The 18,420-nt window shown below is 40.0% G+C and overlaps 1 non-coding gene across 1 annotated transcript; it reads left to right on the forward strand.

Annotated features, from left to right (window-relative positions):
* Nucleotides 1-4,609: 4,609 nt before the first annotated feature.
* Nucleotides 4,610-4,716, forward strand: LOC150036384 (small nucleolar RNA R71). Its single transcript, XR_016529922.1, has one exon. It is a non-coding gene; the product is annotated as a small nucleolar RNA R71 (small nucleolar RNA).
* The last annotated feature ends 13,704 nt before the right edge of the window (nt 4,717-18,420 follow it).

Genomic DNA, 18,420 nt, shown 5'->3' on the forward strand with positions numbered 1-18,420 from the left:
GACCACTGCCACCCCCAAACTTAGAGAGCAGCAGCGCTCTTGCCGAAAAGCTAAAGACAACTCATCAGGAATGCGGTAACAAATGTTTGAGCAGAGGTTTACATATAACAAAACTTAGACTGTTCATGCGTGGTTAATGCGATGAAATAATGGTGTAGAATACGATGTGGAATATGCGTTGTGCATGCAAGTTTTCTCAGCAAGATCGAAGTATAAATCCTACTGAGTTGCCTGGTAAGCCCAGGATCGAACACAGGGACTAAGGAAACAGTATGCAATGGTAATTTTTGATTGCTTTGCGGTAACAAATAAATCCATGCATTGGTTGGTATGTTGTTTAAAGTATAAAGTCTATGCGGCGGATTTGAGAAAAGAGTTAATAATACGAAAGTACAATGAGCATGCAAGGGAACGGGTTGAGAAAGGGTTTAGCTAAAACTTCCTAAGATTGCGTTCATGTTATGCGATCATGCTACATACATACAACAGCAAGTCATCTCTCAATGCAAATGTTGTGGCTTCTAGATTTAGAACGCATGCGATGTATGCGATGATGTCTATAGGACTTATGTCTAAGCCTCTATTCTTGTCTATGTGATGATGAATGGCACACACATACACAAGGCGACCGCATACTACCATAACCTAATTCTAGGATGCATGTGATGCATGTTGGCAAAACAGAACTTATCTCTAAGTTTCTATCTCTTGCTTATGCAGATCTAATCTTGCATTCTCAAGTCTAGATTCTAACCTAGCTCTCTCAAGTCTTAGGGTCTTTCTTTAGACTCTCTCTCGAGTAGCTCTAAAAGGGTGATGGGCACAACATAAGACAAGATGATCACATGCATTGAAGATCTTAGTTCATGTTAGCTAAGTACTTCTCAACCCATTCGAACGTTTAGTTACTCATGCGTATTGTACAGAGAGTGAACAGATGTAGAAATGCAAGTTCCATTCTATATATGAAATCAAAATACAAAATGACAATGTGAAATAGAGATAAAGAGCCTGGTAGCAATTTCTTGCTTACCAAGGCTTTTACACTGTTCTTCTCTACTCTGCTCAAAAGATATTCTTACTTTCGCAAGAGTCGGCCCTCTCTCTGTTTTCCACGCTCCCTGGCACTCTCTCGAGCTGAACAGAACGATCTTCCGACGTCTTCTCCCTTCTCTCGCTTCCGCCTTCTAAGTATAAGGAAACTGTGAACAAAGGCTAACTATCTACTATATGGCTCAACTAGAATGAAAAACCGAACTCCTTCAATGAAGGTGGCCTTCGGTATTTATAGGGTTTTAGGGTGAAGAGCTTTTTCTCTCAAATGATTGCACTGATGGGATGTCATTAATTTTCTATCTGATGCACCGAATAATTGTCACCGAAAAGTTGAGTGTACTTGCTACAGTGTCGTTAATGGCATATCAACTTAATTCGGAATCGATCGTCATCAGCTTTCTGTCCCATTATGATTTATTAAGTTTTCACCTTAATGCGCCGACTCTATGCGGCCATCTTTTTTAGTAGATTTTTGCGAACACAAACGATCGCATAGCCTTGCAGTCGCAATCTCTTAATGCGCTCGGACATTAATTTCTTTGGATTGCAATTCCGCCTTGTGCCAACACATTTTCTGCACAAAATACATAAGTTAGTTGTTTTTAATGCGATGGACGCATGCGATCGCAATGTTATAAACTTAATGCTTTTGGACGCAATTTTATATATTTTTACCATCGCAATCCTTCAATATTTTCTATCTTTGCGCTGTAATAACGTGCATTTCTGCTCGTTATCACAACCCCAAATTTAAAACAATGCTTGTCCTCAAGTGTAAGCTAAAGATTTTATCTAGAAAGTCGACCGCCTTCTTCTTTCCTAGATTTCTCAAGGTTGCCTTATTCAAATCTTATGTATCAAAAGCTCCTTAATTCTTATTCGGGTCTCTTCTTAAAATATTTCTAAAATTTAGGAACTTCAAGTTTAACCTTCAAAAATACTTTCCTTGTTTCTAGGACATCGCATGATTTATTCATATAAAAAAAACCTTTTCAACTAGGGTATTTTCAAATGATTTTTATCCTTGCATATTTTAGATATATATATATATATTTTCTATGACCTTGCACTGATTCAAGTACCTAGCCTTCGTTTTGGCTTGCCCCAAGTGTGTCATGTGGACATCAAATTACAAGCAAGGCGCTCTTTCTCAGTCTAAACTCATGCTCATTTGGCAGTGGAGTTGTGATCATTTATTTATGCGTTAATCACGATTCCTACCTTCGTTTTAGCTTGCCCCCATGTGTGTCATGCGGACATCTAACTACGAGTAGGATCCGCTCGCAATGTTATGATTTTTTTTTTTTGGTAGTATCTAAAAATAGCAAGGTTGACAATGAATACCACACCCTCAAATTTAAACGCAGCAATGTCCTCATTGCTGAAAGATTGAAAGAAGTCATGCGATGCTCTTAGAAAATTTGGTAAAAAGTCAGTTTGAAAGAAAGCTGGTGGACCACTAACTTCTAGAAATATTTCATGAGATGATTGTCCTAAAATTAAGTTGACTCTAGTATATACGAAAAAATAGAGGCATGTGTTTCATCATCGAAATCATAATTGGCAAAAAAAACAATGCGGTGACTTACTAAATTAATCAATATTAAATGATTGCGCCGACTAAAGAGGATGCGATGATAAAATTATCAAAGTTAAAATGATATGTGATAGAGAAAAATTTGGAATAAACAAAGTCAAGGAAAGATACAACCCCCAAATTTGCTCTGTCGCCCGCATTATTTGTGAACGCATCCTTCTTTGTGGCGAACTACTCTCTTCGATTGCAGTGGCGGAATAAACTAGTTGCGTCTTTTGTGTAGCTCCTCCACAATCGTTCACCATGATCGTTGCAAAGAAAACATTGAGAGGGACAAATAAAAGACAGAGTTAGCAAAATCGTTTACCACGATCGCGGCACCATTTTTTTTTTGTAGAAGCAAAAAGACAAATATACGATAACAGATGAAAGAAGGGTAACGAAAGTTCATGAATCATTGATAGGAAAAATGATATTCCAAAAGAATTGCGTCCCTGATGAGTTTGAGTCGTATAGTAACGCATGGACTGCTTATTTCAATCTGAGCTTTTTACGTCCAAGGCAACTTTCTCTTTTTTTTCAGTCTTCTGGGATCTCGTTTGCCTCAATCCAGAGCTTTTTCCCATTGACGTTCATTACGATCTCCTCCTTGAGAGCGATCGATCGAGAGGAATGGTTGTCCCAATATGATGGGTGCATCTTTATTCGCTTTATAGTCCAGAATGATGAAGCCTGCCAGTAAGATGAATTTGTCAATTGAGACTGCGGCATCTTTCAACTCTCCCTCGGGATCTGTCCGCAAGCAGAAGAGTCTCCGTCGTGGGCCTTAATTTTCCCATATTCAATCGTTTGAAGATTGATAGCGACATTAAGTTTATACTCGCCCTAAGATCGCATAGTGCTTGACCAATGTAGATCCCTCCAATTAAGCAGGGTATCGTGAAGCTTCCTAGGTTGCACATTTTTTGTGGGACCATAGTATGTAACCCTTGCGTTACTGCCACTGCAGCGATCTTTTCTTCATCATTCTATTTCTTTTTAAATCTTTGCGGGAATGGTGGTAGTTGTACTTCTTCTATCTCGTGTTCTAGAGGCTTGTAGGTGGGTGCAACTACTGGGTTCATCTTCTCAGGCTCTTCTACATCATATGTCAATGGGTTCTTGGTCTTCACCTCATTCGAATTCGTCATTATGGGTTCATCCCCTACTTTCACTGTCGTTTTTTCGCTTAGCAAGGAGACTGCTAGGCACTGTTCCTTTCCTGTACCCCCAAAGTTGTGAAGGAGCTCGGTTGAGCTCGGTAATGCTCCTTGCGGTATATTTTTTAGTTCGCCCGCAATCTGTCCTATCTGAATTTCAAAATTTTGGATGAATGTCACTTGATTCTGAAGCACTGATTCATTCTTCTCAATATACTGCTTCAGCAAGCTCTTTAAAGATGAAGATTGTAGTGCTTGCGAACTACTAGCTTCATTTTGCAGTTGACCATTTGTTCGCGGGAAAAATCCTGGTGGCTCTTCCTTTTGCGTCATAGGTTGATAGCTTTGTTGTTGATTTTTCCACACGAAATTGGGATAGTTTCTCCACCTGGGGTTGTACGTATCGAAGAAAGGGTTATTCTTTATGAAGTATATTGACTGCGGATTCCTTGGGCATTCTTCAATCGGGTGTGCCTCTCCACAGGTGACACAACTCGTGGTTGTTTGAGCGATTACATTGACTTGCCCTTTATGTGTTCCCGTGTTATTAATTGTGATGCCTTGTATTAGATTCATCATCACGTCCATTTGGGTTTGTAGGGATGCGATGGCCCCATTATTTGCGTCACTATCTTTAATTCTTAGTCGTTGATCGCTTTCTCTCCAGTCCTCATGATTTTTTGAAATGCGATCAAGTATATTTTTTACCTCGTCATACATTTTGTCGAGCAAACCATCAGCTGCTGCCACATTGGCAGCCGTCTATGATGCAGGGTTCAATCTGTGGTAGAAAATTTTCATTTGTAAACAATCTGGTAAGCCGTTATACGGGCAATCTCTTACCAACCTCTTAAACCTCGCCCAGGCATCACTGAACGATTCGTCCATATCCTGTTCAAAATTGGTAATCAGCTTCCTCCTTCTGGCATTCTCTGTCGGAGGGAAATACTTCATCATGAACTTCTCCACTACCTATTCCCAAGATGTAATCTCCTTTGGTTTGAGAGAATAAGCCCATTTTCGTGCCTGGTCACACAACGAAAATGGGAACAATGTTAATCGAACCTCCTCAGTGGAGATGTTTAGGAACACAAACGTATTGCAGATCTCCATGAAACTCCAGAGGTGGGCATGCGGATCCTCGCCACGCCTACCACCAAACTGTCCGGCAGTTTGGATCATCTACAGCATCACTGATTTAATTTCCAACCTCGATCCGTCAAGAGCTGACCTCATGATTCCTGGTGAGAAATCATAGAGGTTGGGTTATGCATAGTCCCGGATGGGCCTATTGCGGTCGTTCGCCAATAGGATGGGATTTTCCATGATATCATTTACATTTGGTGCTCCAGTTTTTGGTTCTTCCGCCATGTTTGGATCTTTCTCTTGTTGTTGTTTTTGTTGGCGGCTGATTCTTCTTCTTATTTGGAACGTTCTTTCGATCTCTGGGTCGTAGATGGGCTCAGGATTTTCTCCTTTGCTCATACGACGCCCGATTTTTCCCTTACCTAAGGAAAAGCAGTGCACAGAAAAGGAGAGTCTACCAAGAAAATCAAAAAATTACCGTTAGCACAATGTATTGCCGTAGTCATCAGCAATGGTGCCAAAAACTTGATGCGTGGTTAATGCGATCAAATAATGGTGTAGAATGCGATAGTAGAATATACGTTGTGCATGCAAGTTTTCTCAGCAAGATCCAAGTATAAATCCTATTGAGTTGCCTGGCGATGACATGCAGAAATGTATGTCATCTTAGGCCTTTTACTTAGAATTATGAAGGTTGTTAGGTAGAATATGCATCGATCATGGTAGGAATTAACGAGAATATGAACTTGCGTCGATCAGCATGTCGAATCTAAACTAACCCGTTATTTTGCGTTAATTATGCGTTCAATGTTCTATCTTTGTAGGTAATGCAGGAAATGAACGTAAACACGGAAACTGGACCACCGCATAGACGACCGCATGCCAAGAAACACTCCATTGCAAAGGCAAACGCATCGATCAATGCATGGATGTTGTGGTAATCAGCCGTATGCATTCATCGCATGGGAGTTGCACTCGTCAAGCGATTGCGGTCATCATGTAGAGTTGCGGTATTAAGCGAATACGGCCATTGAATGATTGCGGCTATGCGACAACGCAAATTAATGGATCAATGCAAGGTAGGAGAAATTAATGCATCAACGCATCTACCTCGAGAAAATCCAAAGCTGTTGTTGACATTTATCCTACCACGTCGTTAGTGGCAGAGGTTCAAAAAGGACTAACGCGCCGAATGTCAAACTCAGAGCATTCCAATTAATGTTGTCAGCGATCCAAGTTCTATAAATAGAAGCCAATGAGTATAACTTCAAATCATCCAGAGATTATCCTTCCATACGGGGATTTTCCCTGTGATCCAGACAAACTACGTGAGAAGATGGCTGAGAGTTCTTCATCTCCTTCCTCCATTCCGAGTGACGACCGGAGCCTTCGACCGGTTCTAGATCTCGAAAGAGTCAGCTCCTCCACCCATCTATGGCACCACCAGTAGCCTTGACGCACATCCGCTGGGAGTAAATCTTTGCTTCCAACCGGTCATTTCTTTTCCTTTCTTTTTCTATATTGTATTGTATGACATTTTTAATTAAGGAATTAATACAATATGTTTTCAATGCACTTCTCTGTTTCCTTCAACTCCATATTCATCTTCTTTGCTTAGCATCTTTACTTTCATTGCAATACTTAGTGAGATTTCTTGGGTATTGCATACTTAGTCGTGTGGATTAGTGTCACACCCCGCCCCAGACCACCTTCTGCGCCTGGGAAAGGGCGTGACTGACAGCAGTTATCAACCCTTTGGTTGACACTTACTGCCTAATAACTCTTGCGGAAATAACTCTGATACCAATGAAAAAATTCAACAACCAACTGATTAAGTAGGCCCATCTTATATTACAACAATGTAACGTTTATACAACTCAAAGACTTAACAACAAAGTTTACAACAACAACTGTAAAACCCTCCGGAAGTGTAATTGTGGCGTGTGGCAGACCTTGACCTTAGCAGCACCCTGGAACTCCTCACTTTCTACTACCTGGGGGGGGGTGTAAAATATAAAATATGGAAAACATGAGCTATAAAGCCCAGTGAGTGGTGCCTATAGATAAATAAATAACTTTGTCAATAGAAATATATTTTTGGGAAAGCAATGCATAGTCAACAAGAACATTACCACAAGTTCATTATTATTTTCCAGCCCAACCACTGGACAATCCCCAGCTCGACCGCTGGTTAAAACAACCAACCCCAGCTTGACCGCGGGTTATCACATAATATAAACATCCCCAGTACTTTCACACATATACTAAGACAACAACAATTCCTGTGGAAACTTTCCCTGTACCCTATTATCCCGCCAATGTGCACATCGACTATTTTTCCACTAGCTATGCTTAGGTAACTTGACTATATTTCCCATCGACCGAAGCCAACTATATTTTCCCGCCAAGTACCTTTTCAAGCATGCTAACTGTAATCAAATAAACACATATCCCTGATCATGCCAATTTAACATTATCCCCTATATATATTTAACTGTATATAGAATTCATATCAACAATACAACACACAATAACCACTCACCTTGGTTGGTTAGGAACTTTCCCTTCCAAAGTTCCTTAGGTTTCTTTGGTTTCCCTTTTGAATCCTAAATTCCAGATTCAAATATCAACTTAGATTACTCATAGTTCCAAACCTTATTTTAAGATACTTCCTTCTGCAAACATGTTCTAAAATGTCTCAGGAAGCTTACCATAAAATCTTAGCTCATAACTTCTTGTTGTTTGTCCGAAATCATCAAAATATTAAGACTGGCCCAGCTTACCTAACAGCTCGACCGTTCTGTCTTTTCCTCATTCTCCAGCCTGATTCCTTGGAGCTTCTTCTCCGGCAGCCCCACATGAAAACTAGACTCTTTTAGATTTTTGATGGCTTTGAAATAACATCAAATGCACGAGTATTTGGGAGAACTCCTCATTCCAATTTGATGCTACTTTCCAGACTTCACTGTCCAATGCGTCCTCTTTGAACTTCTATGTCCAACGCATGGATTTTGTTCTAACGCGAGGTTTACTCAACTTTCCCACTCTTCTTAAATGTATTTTGAGTTGTGATCTGAAGAATGAAGTCTTTGGTTCTATTTATAGGCGTCCAAGATTGCTCCATGGCGACACCTCCTACTTGACCGCATGACCAAGTGTCTCTTCCTTACACCATCAATGCAATCTTTGCATCAGCACAACCCAATGTGTCTTCCTCTCCTTTCACCAACGCATGGCCTTAAATTTGTATGTCTTCTTATGTTGCCACCTCTTTTACTTAAGGCTTAAAAATTCTGCCTAACAAGCCACATGTCCAAATGACATCCTCCATGAGTTCATCCTTCATATGCGTCCACAAACTCTTGGATGTTCAACGCATCACTTCCATTTTCCTTCCTTCAGCCGCATGCCATCACCAACAACCCTTCCAATGCATCAACACAACTTCTTCCAATTATTAGTCCCTTCCAATACATCAACACAACTTTCTATACTTAGCCAAATTTCCAAATTTTCCCTCCCCCCAAGTACTCTTTCCAAGATCTTGTGGCCAATACATAGCAATGCCTAGTCCAACATTTAGTTAATTTTCAGGGATTTAAGCTTAACTCAAAGCTACTCACATAGTAATGCCTAGTCCAACACTTAGTCAATTTTTAGGGATTTATGCTTAACTCAAAGCTACCCTAGGAAAATCTATTCAACACTTAGAAATTTCCTTTTTCTTTAACATAGGATTTAACTTTCTCCTAGTTAATCCCTTAATCACCTGCTTAAGTAGGAAAAATGGAAATTCGGGTTTCACAATTAGGGATATGAAGTATGCAGCAACCCACCGAGAGGTGTGCGTTACATGAGTGTGTAAGTAACCTTATTTGTTTAGTTAGAAGCTGTTGTAACGCCTGTCTATGGGCTAACGCATTTCTTGTCTATGAGTAAAGTCAACAACAATCAACTGCCCGGTAGGGTAAGTGTTGGATGCATTAAGCAATGTATGCATTGTTCACTAGGGATAGTAACAACCTTGCATCAACAAAGTTCATGTGATTGTCTTGTAGTATGTATGCTTCATTCGTTCATTAGGGATACTAGAGAGAGTAGTCTAAGGACAGAATCCAGGCTTGGGAAGGTCGAGTCAGAATCTAGGCTTGGGAGAGTCAAATTAGAACACATAATACAAGAGATAGGAGCTTAGGAATAAGCTTGTTTGCTATTAACCCATCGCATGCATCCTAGAGATAGGATACGATTGAGTGCGGCCATCGCAACGTTGTGTGCATTTTTCATCATCGCATAGGAAAAGAGTAGAGACTTAGGAATAAGATATGGACACTTTGCATTTAACACATACGTCCTAGACTTAGAAGCACCGCATTTCCATTGGAAAATGGCTTGTCGTGCATGAGTGTAGCATGAGCGCATTGGCTTGCATTGACTAGGGTTGCCCTCGCAGTCACTCTTAAGGGTTACAATGAAAATATCTCCGTATTTTATCTATTTTCCCATACATTTATTTCATGTCAAGGTTTGTCAAATCTCTACCTTTCTTGCATATTCTCATTGCATTGTCTGTTAGATAGGAGTAAGAGTAGGATTAACTTAGCAACATCCCCTCCATTCTTTTATTTAAACCGCCGCATGCACATCACCGCAACATATATAAGTCCCTGTGTTCGACCTCGGATTACCCAAGAAACTTGCGTTCATGTTATACTTGGCGTGAACGCAAGAAAACTTGAGGCAGGATGCATAGTCATCATATACATTCGTTAACGCATTTTTCATTTCAACGCATGACCATCGACGCATGACTATCAACGCATATTTTAGGAACATGCATCGCATAACGCGTCCAAGGGAGTTTGGTTATCGAGTAAAATTGACTCCGAAATTCCTGTCATCACCTGGTAAGCTCAGGGTCGAACACAGGGACTAAGGAAACAGTATGCGATGGTAATCGATTGCTTTACGGTTACAAATGAATCCATGCATTGGTTGATATGTTGTTTAAAGTATAAAGTCTATGCGGCGGATTTGAGAAAAGAGTTAATAATACGAAAGTACAATGAGTATGCAAGGGAACAGGTTGAGAAAGGGTTTAGCTAACACTTCCTAAGATTGCGTTCATGTTATGCGATCATGCTACATACATACAACAGCAAGTCATCTCTCAATGCAAATGTTGTGGCTTCTAGTTTTAGAACGCATGCGATGTATGCGATGATGTCTATAGAATTACGTCTAAGCCTCTATTCTTATCTATGTGATGATGAATGGCATGCACATACACAAGGTGACCACATACTACCATAACCTAATTCTAGGGTGCATGCGATGGATGTTGGCAAACAGAACTTATCTCTAAGTCTCTATCTCTTACTTATGCAAATCTGATCTTGCTTTCTCAAGTCTAGATTCTATCCTAACTCTCTCAAGTCTTAGGGTCTTTCTTTAGACTCTCTCTCAAGTAGCTCTAAAGGGGTAATGGGCGCAACATAAGACAAGATGATCACATGCAATGAAAATCCTAGGTCATGTTTGCTAAGTACTTCTCAACCCATTCGAACGTTTAGTTACTCATGTTTATTGTACATGGAGTGAACAGATGTAGAAATGCAAGTTCCATTCTATATATGAAATCGAAATACAAAATGACAATGTGAAATAGAGATAAAGAGCCTGGTAGCAATTTCTTACTTCCCAAGGCTTTTACACTGTTCTTCTCTACTCTGCTCAAAAGATATTCTTGCTTTCGAAAGAGTCGACCCTCTCTCTGTTTTCCACGCCCCCTAGCACTTTCCCAAGCTGATCAGAATGATCTTCTGGCGTCTTATCCCTTCCCTTGCTTCCGCCTTCTAAGTATGAGGAAACTGTGAACCAAGGCTAACTATATTTTATATGGCTCAGCTGGAATGAAAAACCGAACTCCTTCAATGAAGGTGGCCTTCGGTATTTATAGAGCTTCAGGGTGAAGAGCTTTTTCTCTCAAATGATTGCACTGATGGGATGTTATTAGTTCTCTATCTGATGCACTAAATAATTGTCACCGAAAAGTTAAGTGTACTTGCTATAGTGTCGTTAATGGCTTGTCACCTTAATTCGGAATCGACTGTCATCAGCTTTTTGTCCCATCATGATTTATTAAGTTTTCACCTTGATGCGTCGGCTGTACATGGCCACCTTCTTGAGCAGATTTTCACGAACGCAAATGATCGCATAGCCTTACGGTCGCAATCTCTTAATGCGCTCAGACGTTAATTTCTTTTGATCGCAATTCCACCTTATGCCAACGTATTTTCTGCATAAAATACATAAGTTAGTTGTTTTTAATGCGATGGATGCATGCAATCGCAATGTTATAAACTTGATGCTTTTGGACGCAATTTTATATATTTTTACCATTGCAATCCTTCATTGTTTTCTATCTTTGCGTTGTAATAACGTGCATTTCTGCCCGTTATCAACTATCAAACCTTGAAGAAGCTATTAAAAGTGAGGTGAGCCTTGCGATTTTTAGTTAGCGGATGTAGTGAATTATACGTACCATCATAGATGCGACACAAAGGTAGGCAAGTGGACAAAAGAAAATTTCAAAAGCATAATGCGTACAAGAAAACAAGAAAATAACCTTCGAGTAGAATAACACTTGCGACCATGCTTTAGAATTCATGCGATCAAAGCCATGCATTGAATGATGGAGAGAATTCTTCCGTTGTAAATGCGTTCTAACAAGAATTATTGCTGCATGATGGGCGCATGCAATGTAGATGCGTTGTACATTTTGTCTTCGAGTCATTAACGCATGCGGTGACCTATTTCTTGCAAAACAGAGACTGAAACATTCTATTTCGCCATCGCAATTGTGTTAGTGGATGCGTTTACGAAATTTCATAATTTTCATATTTCTCAGCCAATTCTTATACTATCGACGCAACTTTCCTCTCTTTTTGTCGCAATATCTAAATAAAATAGCATAAATAACTCTTATTTCTACATGTTATCACCGCATCTACAAGGAGCGAACGCACCACATCAAAGAAAGTAGCCGCATATCCAAAATAACAATAAAAATAAACTAACTAGGAAAACAGTGTAAAGATGGAGTAGAAGATATCCCTGGAGAAACTGGAGTGATGCCACCATAAGGAGTCTTCCATGAAGAAAATTGATCTCAACTACTTAGGTCAAGAGGCTCGCCCTGACCATTGGAACTTTCGGCAATTGTTGGGCGCATGTTGGTCGTCATGTGCTTATAGCTGCTTTCAATTCATGCTACTGGTTGCCTTTTCATCTCGGGGTCAATACTGGCTTTTGGCGCATCACCTATACTTCAAATATTGTTTACAACTTGGTCGCACAAGCTACAATACTCCCAAGGTAAAAAGGTTGCCTGCGAAAACATGATGCGTTATTTTATGCGATGAATTAATGAAGGGAATTGTAGTGATGGAAAATGCGTTGTGCAACAAGTTTTCTCAGCATAACCCAAGTATAAATCCTGCTGAGTTTCCTGGTAAGTCCAGGGTCGAACTAAGGGACTAAAGAAAAAAATATGTGGCAATAATTTACAAGATGACTTTGTGGTAACCAATAAATCAAAGAGTTGTTGGGTTGTTATTTGCGGTATAAAATGTATGCGGCGGAGTTAAGAAAATAGTTAATACTACGAAAGATGCGATGAATATGCTGGAGAACAGGTTGAGAAGGGGTTCAGCTAACACTTCCTAAGATTGCGTTCATGTTATATGATCATGCTACACACATACAATAGCAAATCATCTCTCAATGCAAATGCTACGGCTTCTAGTTCTAGAACGCATGCGATATATGCGATAAAGTCTACAAGACCTAAACATAAGCCTCTATTCTTGTTTATGCAATGACAATTGACATTCACACATACAAGGCGACCACATAATATCATAACCTATCTCTAGGGTGCATGCGATGCATGTTGGCAAATAGAGCTTATCTCTAAGTCCCTATCTCTTGCTTATGCAGATCTAATCTTGCTCTCTCGAGTCTAGATTCTAACCTAGCTCTCTCAAGTCGTAGGTTCTTTCTTTAGACTCTTTCTCGAGTAGCTCTAAAGGGGTGTTGGGCACAACATAACACAAGATGATCGCATGCAATGAAGATCCTACGTCATGTTAGCTAAGTTCTTCTCAACCTATTCGATGGATTTAGCTACTCATGCGTGCTTTTAAGAGAGTGAACAGATGTAGATAAGCAAGTTCCATTTTAAAGATATAGAATTGAAATATAGAATAACAATGCAGAATAAGAATAAAGAGCTTGGTAGCAATCTCTTGCTTCCCAAGGCTTTTACACTGTTCGTCTCTGCTCTGCTCAAAAGATAATCTCGCTCTCACGAGAGTCGGCCCTTTCTCTGTTTTTCCACGCCTCCTGGGTTCTCTCTCGAGCTGACTAGGGCGATCTTTCGACGTCTCTTCCCTTCTCTCGCTCTACCTTCTAAGTATAAGAAACTATAAACAAAGCTACTTCTATCTAAGGGGAAATTATCTAACTGTCGAACTTCTTCACTGAAGGTGGCCTCTGGTATTTATAGAGCTTCGGGGTGAAAGACTTTTTCTCTCTTATGATTACACTGATGGGATTGCATTAATTCTCTGTCTGATGTGTCGAATATTTGTCACCAAAAAGTTGAGTGTACTTGCTACAGTAGTTCGTTAACGACTTGTCAATTTAATTTGAAATCGACCGTCATCAACTTTCTGTCCCATCATGATTTATTACGCTTTTCCCGGATGCGCCCACCAAGTTGCACCGGCTCTATATGGTAACCTTCTTGAGTAGATATTTGCGAGCGCAAATGACTGTATAGCCTTGCGATAACACAATCTTTAGATGCGCTCAGCCTTTGATTTCTATGGATCGCATTTTCTGTCTTGCGTCAATGCATATTCTGCACAAAAATATATAAGTTAACTGTTTTAATGCGTCATCGCAAGGGTAACCCCAGCCAGCGCAAGTTATGCGATTATGCTATACACAATTGACTAAGACGCATGCGATGCATATGTGATAGTATCGATAGGACTTATGTCTAAGTCTCTATTCTTGTTCACGCGCTCCCACACATGAACAAGGTGACCGCATACTTTCATATCCTATTTATAGGGTGCATACGTTGTGTAATAGCAAATAGAACTTATTCCTAAGCTTCTATTCTTACTTATGCGTTCCAATCTAACTCTCTCAAGCCTAGATTTGGTTTCTAGACTACTCTCTCAAGTATGCCCAAATGACGAATGATGCACTCATAAGACAAGATAATCACATAAAGCATGGTTGACATAAGATTATTCCTATCTCTAGGAACATTGATTACTTTGCTTAATGTGTTCCATTACTTACCCTCTCAGGTAGTTAGTCACCGATGATCAGCTCATAGATAAGCATTGTTACAGCCTCACACTAAGCAAATAGGATTTTCTCACAATACCCGCGCAACGCACACCTCTAGCTGCATGCTTCATATGTCTATGTCGAATGATTAAGTATGTGATACTCTAGCAATCTTACTTAGTTGTTGCGATGAAAGTAAAGGATGACAAGAAGAAGTAAATAAAGATGGAATCGAAGGAAATAGAGAAAATGCATTGATCACAAAATGTATTATTCTCTTAGGCCACAATGTAATACAACACAGAGATAGAAGAGATATGGGGGGCCAGATGGGCAATGTCTTGCTTCCATCAAATGTGTAACAAGGCTGCCGGTGGTGCCATGGATGGGTGGTGGAGTAGTCTCTTTCGAGATCTATCTCCGGTGAAGCTTCAGTCGTCACTCAGAATGGTAGGAGGAATGAAGCTCGGATCATTTCAAGTTGTGCTCTAAGGCTTTTATTTATAGAGCTCGATCACCGACAACATTAATGGTCCTTCTCTAAATTTTTGTTGCTAACAGCATGATGGACCTGCTCTGGATCTCTGCTACTAACGGCGTGGTAGGTGAAATGTCAACATCACCTTTTGATACTCCCAAGGTATGCGTTCATGCTTGGTTTCCAAAGTATCATTGCATTCCACCGCCCTTGCATTCATCCCTCTATTATGGTTATTACTCTGTAGCCGCAACCTCTATGCAATGGACGCATGCGGTTAATGGCCGCAACATCCATGCGTCGAATGTTTGCGATCGCCTTTGCGATGGTGGGAATCACCGCATGCAATCGATTCCTTCGTTAGTTACAAAAATAGACATTTGGACGTAAAATAACGCATAATAGTGGGTTAGCCGAGATTTTCAATTCTAATCAATGCAAGCTCTCTTTCTCAAGAATTCTTAGTATAATCGCCGCATATTCTTCTTATCAATCCTCATAATTCTAAATAAAAGACCTATAATAATGTACATTTCTACCCATCATCAACACCCGTGCAGGTAAGCCAAAACAAAAGTAAGTGGCCAAGATCAATGCATAAGAGCAACTCCTCTGTCTAGCGTAAGCCCAAATTAAGCCAAGGCAAAAGTTGAGTTGAATATGGCACACAACCGAAGTTGGCTATCCGTATGACACCCGTGGGGGCAAGCCAAAATGAAGAGCGTAACCAAGTTCAATGCTGCATTCTAATAAAAAATTGCAAAGCTTTGAATGGTTTTAAACGAACACAATATTAAAAGCTAAAAGCAAAGTTTCTGGAAATGAGTAAAAAAAATTTAAGCAGAGGCTTACCTGGTTCAAGCTTGAAAAGATCTATTTGAAGAAGTAGCCAAAGTTTAAAAGAGCGTTGCTACCAAGGTTAGAGGTGTGAGTAAATTATATTCTGAGATGCTGGTCATCACAAGCCAGAGGGTGAATTATGAATTTCCTAAGTATATGGCATGCTTGAGGACAAGCATGATTCTAAGTTTGGGGGTGTGATAATTGGTAGAAATGAAAGTTACTGTAAGCCTTTTATTTAGAATTATGAGGGTTGACAAGTAGAATATGCGGTGATTATACTAAAAATTCATGTGAAAAGTGAGCTTGCGTTGATCAGCATTGAAAATCTCGGCTAACCCACTATTATGCGTTATTCTGCGTCCAAATGTCTATTTTTGTAGCTATCACAGGAATCGATCGCATGCAGTGAATCCCAGTCCATCGCAAGGGTGATCACGTACATTCATTATATGGATGTTGCGGCCATTAATCGCATGCGTCCAATTCATAAAGGTTGCGACTACAGAGTAATAACCATAATAAAGGGATGAACGCAAGGGTGGTGGAATGCGATGGTACATCAGAAACCAAGCATGAACGCATACCTCCGGAGTATCAAAATATGATGTTGACATTTCACCTACCACGCTGTTAGTAGTAGAGATTCAGAGCAGGTCCATCACGCCGTTAGCATTAGAAATTTAGAGTAGGACCATTAATGTTTTCATCGATCGAGCTCTATAAATAGAGCCTCAGAGCCCAACTTCAAATCGTTCGAGCTTCTTCCTTAGGGAAGATCCTTGTGATCACAGACGAAAGCGTGAGAAGACATTCTTTGAGAGTTCTTCATTACACCAACCATTCTGAGTGACGACCGGAGCTTTGCCGGAGATAGATCTCGAGAGAGACTACTCCACCGCCCATCCATGGCACCATCGACAACCTTGACACACATCTGATGGAAGCAAGACATTGCCAACATCTGGCCCGCCATCTCTCTTCTATCTCTGTATTGTATTACATTATGGCTTAAGACATTAATACATTTTGTAATCAATGCATCTCTTTATTTCCTTCGATTCCATTTTCATTTACTTCTTCTTTATCATCCTTTACTTTTATTGCAACAACTAAGTAAGATTGCTAGAGTATCTTATACTTAATCATGCGGCATAGACATATGAAGCATGTAGCAAACCACCGAGAGGTGTGCGTTGCGCGAGTATTATGAGAAAATCCTCTTTGCTTGGTGTGAGGCTGTAACAACACTTGTCTATGAGTGGTCGCAATGCTTGTCTATGAGCTGATCAGCGGCGACTAACTGCCTGAGAGGGTAAGTAGTGGAACTCACTAAGCAAAGTAAGCAGTGTTCCTAGAGATAGGAATAATCTTATGTCAACCATGCTTTATGTGATTATTTTATCTTATGAATGCATCATTCATCATTTGGACATATTTAAGAGAGTAGTCTAAAGACCAAATCTAGGCTTGAGAGAGTCAAATTGGATCGCATAAGCAAGAGTAGAGACTTAGACATAAGTTTTATTTGCTATTACACATCGCATGCACCTTATAGATAGGATATGATAGTATGCGGTCACATCGCATGCGTCCAGAAGTACGATACGTTGGTATGCAGTCACCTTGTTTATGTGTTAGATTGCATGAGCAAGAATAGAGACTTAGACATAAGTCCTATCGATACTACCGCATATGCATCTTATGCGTCCTAGACAATTGTGTATAGCATGATCGCATAACTTGTGCTAGCTGGGTAACCCTTGTGATCAAGCTTATTGATGCGGTGAAGTCATCCCCTCCACCATTTTATCTATTTTTCCATGCATCCTATTACTCGTTAGCAGTTGTCGTGTCCCTACAAACTCTCATAGTCATACTTCCATTGCTTAATCTGTATAGTTAGGAGTAGGAGTAGCACATAGCCCTTAAACTTCATTATTCTTTTATTCTCCGCCGCAAACACATCACTTCACAACATTTATATACAAGTCCTTGAGTTCGACCTCGGATCACCTCGAGAAACTTGTGATCTCGTTATACTTGGCGAGAGAGCAAGAAAACTTGTGGCAGGAATGCATGGTCATCGTATAGATTCTTAGACGCATATTGCATATCCCTTAGTCCAATGCATGGAGAACGAACACATATATTTATTCACTCAATTTTCCATGCATCAGTTATAACTTAAGGCATGATCCATTTGTATATCACATATGCATGCTTAAGTTCACATAAGATAACCAAGGAGCTTTGTTTATTGGATATGAGTAAATGCCAGAATTAAATAATATTTATTTTATTCATCAAACAATGTGTATCTTTACAAAACAACGAGACTCCGAGTTAACTAAGACACTGATGCTTGCTTTTATGAAGTGGAAATGTGGATGATATGCGTTGAGAGAATTGCATTGTGCACTTAAGTTTCCCCAGCAAAATCCAAGTGTAAATTCCTCTGAGTCTCCTGGTAAGTCCAGGGTTGAACACAGGGACTTGTGAAAACAGATTGCGTTGGTAATTTTTATGAAGAACTTTGCGGTAATCGGATAAATAAATAGATTGTTGAGTTTGTCGTTTGCGTTAATGAAAAATAAATAAATGCGGCGGATTTGAGAAAAGGCAGTTGTGTGATAGATGCAAAGAGTATGCGGTGAACGAGTTGACAAGATCTTTAGCTAGCGTTACTTGGGAATGCGTCAGACTATGCGATCATGTTACAACCATGCACAACAAGTCATTTTCCAATGCAAATGTGATGCTCCTAAGTCTAGACGCATGTGTTGAATGCAAAAGTGTCCATAGAGCTTATCCCTAAGTCTCTACTCTTGTCCTATGCGATGAAGCAAAATGCA

Source organism: Benincasa hispida, chromosome 5 (genome assembly GCF_027475165.1).
Source record: "Benincasa hispida cultivar pf3 chromosome 5, pf3_genome.v1.1, whole genome shotgun sequence".
Classification (NCBI taxonomy): Eukaryota; Viridiplantae; Streptophyta; class Magnoliopsida; order Cucurbitales; family Cucurbitaceae; genus Benincasa; species Benincasa hispida.